Source organism: Coenobita brevimanus, chromosome 21, assembly GCF_032717465.1.
Source record: "Coenobita brevimanus isolate Jiangsu-jjx chromosome 21, ASM3271746v2, whole genome shotgun sequence".
NCBI classification, from domain to species: domain Eukaryota; kingdom Metazoa; phylum Arthropoda; class Malacostraca; order Decapoda; family Coenobitidae; genus Coenobita; species Coenobita brevimanus.
The window spans coordinates 4148852-4152552 of NC_136974.1; the positions used below are offsets into that span (position 1 = coordinate 4148852).

Sequence of the window (3701 nt, forward strand, 5' to 3'; positions counted from 1 at the left end):
CATGCTTACTGTATTAATACATAGTCTGTTACTGTCAGCTGACCTGTCTTTACTAGTAATGACGAGGTTTGGATTGTTGGCATTACATTGTCACTCTCTCTCTCTCTCTCTCTCTCTCTCTCTCTCTCCATTTTCCGGTCTCACTGCTCTCTTTTCCTGTTTTTCCAGCCACCTTGATCATTTCTAAGATAATTTTCGTTTGTGTTTTTCTTGTGTAATATACAGAGAAAATGACAGTCAGTCCCATATCAGGCCTATCCTCTTCCAGCTGTAAGGGCGAGGCTATGCTAACGTAGTTCAGAACATTTAAGTGCAGATGATTAGCCAAAGCCTCTGGTATAAACTTGCATTCACCGTTCGAAAATTCATCCGAACAGACGCAAAACTAATAACCATAGCTGACTGATACACAAAACTGCCAGACGAACAGACATGGCTATTAAAGTCTATCAAGTTACTCATCAGTCATAATGGAATGCACACAGTGTGGAACGAGGAGAAAGCAAAACTGCTGGAGCGTCTTTAATAGGCGGGAAAATGTGCAAGAAAGTAGAGAAGTGTCCTTCAGGAATGGAGATATTTTGATGAATGAATGATGTTTCACCCTCTCCACATACCATTGGTCGAATTCAGCCGATCTTAAGCAAAGCCTTTGTACCCCAGAAATATCTCTAAGGAAAGTGGAAAAATACGTAAAGAGATGCTGTTGATATCTAAGAAAAAATTAGACTTTAAAAGGTTACTAAGCATACGCATTTGTTTTGTGAGTATTGTTTAATAAAATATAATTTCTGTATATACTGTACAGTCCTTAAAACTACATAGTTCGTGAATCAGTCATCAGTTTTTAAATATACAGTACAGTTCGAGAATCCGTCAAGGGTTTATCCATAGGAAGGTTGTGGCTGTTGGTAGGTCGGGGCGGGCGTGTAGGACTGCTGAGGGTACTGGGCCTCGCCCTCGTACTCGACCTGCGCCAGGTAGCCGGAGTCGCCGCTAACGGTGTAGGTGACCCTCTGGAGGCGACCGTCGGGCAGCGCCACGTAGTAGGAGCCCTGGGTGTCGTAGCCGTCACGACTCTCCTGATGACCGAAGTCGTTACCGGAGTAGTCGTCCTTCACAGCCCAGTTGAAGTCATACTTAGGAGGGTCCTGGGTGGGTGAAAGCGCAGGAAGAGTAAATGAGGAGTGAAGGTTAGGGAGGATGGAAACGGTAAAGATGGCAAAAATAACTAGTGGTGTACATTTATTACATATTATGTATTTGAGTGGTATAAACTGAGAACATTTACGGCAGTGAAACTGTTTTGTTAGGTCTTACCACGGGCTCTGGTTCACGGTAGGAGGGTCTTGGGGCGTTGTAGGACGGGGCAGGAGAGCTGTAGGTGGGTTGAGGAGGACTGTAGGACGGTGGGTTTTCAGCGGCAGCCACGGCCAGCAGGGCCACAAGAACAACCTACAGTGTGAGAATCATAATTGGAAGTGTAGAAGGGCAGTTTATTCTTTGTATATCGTATTATGAAAGCCATCAACCATATTCCAGAATAGATATTTTATGAAAGCGCTGATATGACTATATGATGTACTGCTGTGCTTTTGTTTTGTCAACACACCTTGCAGAACATGTTGATGGTTGGAGTAGATGGTCTGGACTGATGCCTGTATCAGTGCGTGTCCCTTTTATAGGAGAGGCCAACCCAGGCAGTGATGCAACAAGGCCCGTAAGGAATGGAAAGGCGAAAGTTTTTGTGCCAGATGAGGCGACTGGAAACAGGTCAGAAGGTGTGGCAGTGATGGGCATAGCTGTTGCGTATGGCCAGTTATTCAAAGTCCACGTCATATCTTTCTTTTCATTTGTCTTTCTAACTCTGTACATAGACTTTAAACCCTGTTCTCTGAGGTCCTGGAGTCCTCCTACGAATCAAATACCTTCACATATCGCTTTGGCGGCAATACACTTAGTCCTTAATGTTAACATACTAAAGTTATCTTATTTACGTCTTTGATGGTATTATTGATGTGCTTATGGCATGTAGTTGGGCATTATGGAAAATTTCTTAAAATGCTCAAGCGAAATTTAAATCCACAAGATGTTTCCTGTTCCGCCTGGGACTGGACACACGTTCTTTCAGTGCTCTCAACAACCACCTCCACTTTTATTACTACCACTTTTTCTTCTAGTAGTAGGCTATAAAGCTAGACTAATAATTTGTCCATTGACTAATTAATGTCATCTACCATTAGCCATTTGCTGTATGGGGTAGCCACTTTTAACACTCATGCATCACATGCTTTCCATTCCACGTCTTAAGGCAAAAAGTGGATGACCTTGCCCGCACGATGAGGACGACCCATCATTTAAACAATTATATATAAGGGACCTCAGAAATACATAAGCCAAGTTAGATGAATGTTGGATTATTCACTGACGCTTTTCACGTCCTACTTAGGACTGAATTATTGCATAAAATTTTGGTACCGTTTATAGACAATACAAATTTAGGCCTATACTGAAGCACATAAGAATACATTGCTGTAAATCTCATCACTTCCATTATACTGAGAATTGCTTTTCAGTTTAGTTGAACTTTGTTGTCTTAATGTCGTTTCTTCATAATTCTACTTGTTCTTTCGTTTAAGGATATTGTTTCTCTCTCTCTCTCTCTCTCTCTCTCTCTCTCTCTCTCTCTCTCTCTCTCTCTCTCTCTCTCTCTCTCTCTCTCTCTCTCTCTCTCTCTCTCTCTCTCTCTCTCTCTCTCTCTCTCTCTATCTCTATCTCTCTCTCCATAGAAGTGAAGAACATAGTGGTGGGACTCACGAGAGCAAGCAAACACTCTCTTCCTTCAATGTCCCCTTCAGAAGATGCAATGGAGTTGTTGTGGGTGGATTCATGTTATCAGTCTTAACGACCGAGAGCTCAGAGGGGTTTGTCCAATAGGTTCTTTCAGATGAAGGAAGGGGCTGGCCTTAAATGAGAAGATGGCGAGGCTTCCCTTTTGTAGAGCGCGGACGCAGGAAGACAATGAGGAAGGCTGTTAAGCTTGTACTATCTCTTGCCGACGTAGCCTCTTCAGCTCCATGTGTTTTCAGTCTTCAGGGTTTGCTGCATTTTGCAAGTATCTTTTCCTCCTGGGATACAAATCACTGTCAAGAAATTCCGATATGACCAGTTACAACTCTAGGTCTTTCACCTCACCTCTCCCCTGCCATTGTCATTTCCTTTTTCTGTCATTCGTTCCTTCTATACACGTCACTAACATATGAACCTGATGTCTGAATGTCGTTCAAAGATCATCAGTTTACTTTTCCTTACACTTGCCTTGAGAGTACCGTGATGAAATATTTTTCTAGAACTCAGTTGCTCGTCTCCGCATCTTCCTTTCACTAAACCATATTAATACTGCATCATCAACAATAAAAATGCTAACATATCCGATTTCCTTTCCACTAATTTTAACACTTTTACCTCTTCTGCTTGTCTTCACTTTCTTGAATAGGCTGAATAGGCCATCCATGTTTAAGCTGAAAATCCAACTTAGCATGAGCCACTTTTGCCTGATTCTCACATTTAAAGATATTTCAGACGTACGCTGTCTACCTGGTCCTTCATTTGTATCTGTAGTGTTTGCCATCTGTGAACACTAGGTATAAATTATATACTTCTCGCAAAAAGGTGGGAAGCAGGTGATAATCAAAACTGGC

The 3701-nt window shown here is 42.3% G+C and overlaps 1 pseudogene; it reads right to left on the minus strand.

Annotated features, from left to right (window-relative positions):
* Positions 1-884: 884 nt before the first annotated feature.
* LOC145392240 (cuticle protein 19.8-like) lies at positions 885-1473 on the minus strand (annotated as a pseudogene).
* Between the last annotated feature and the right edge of the window lie 2228 nt (positions 1474-3701).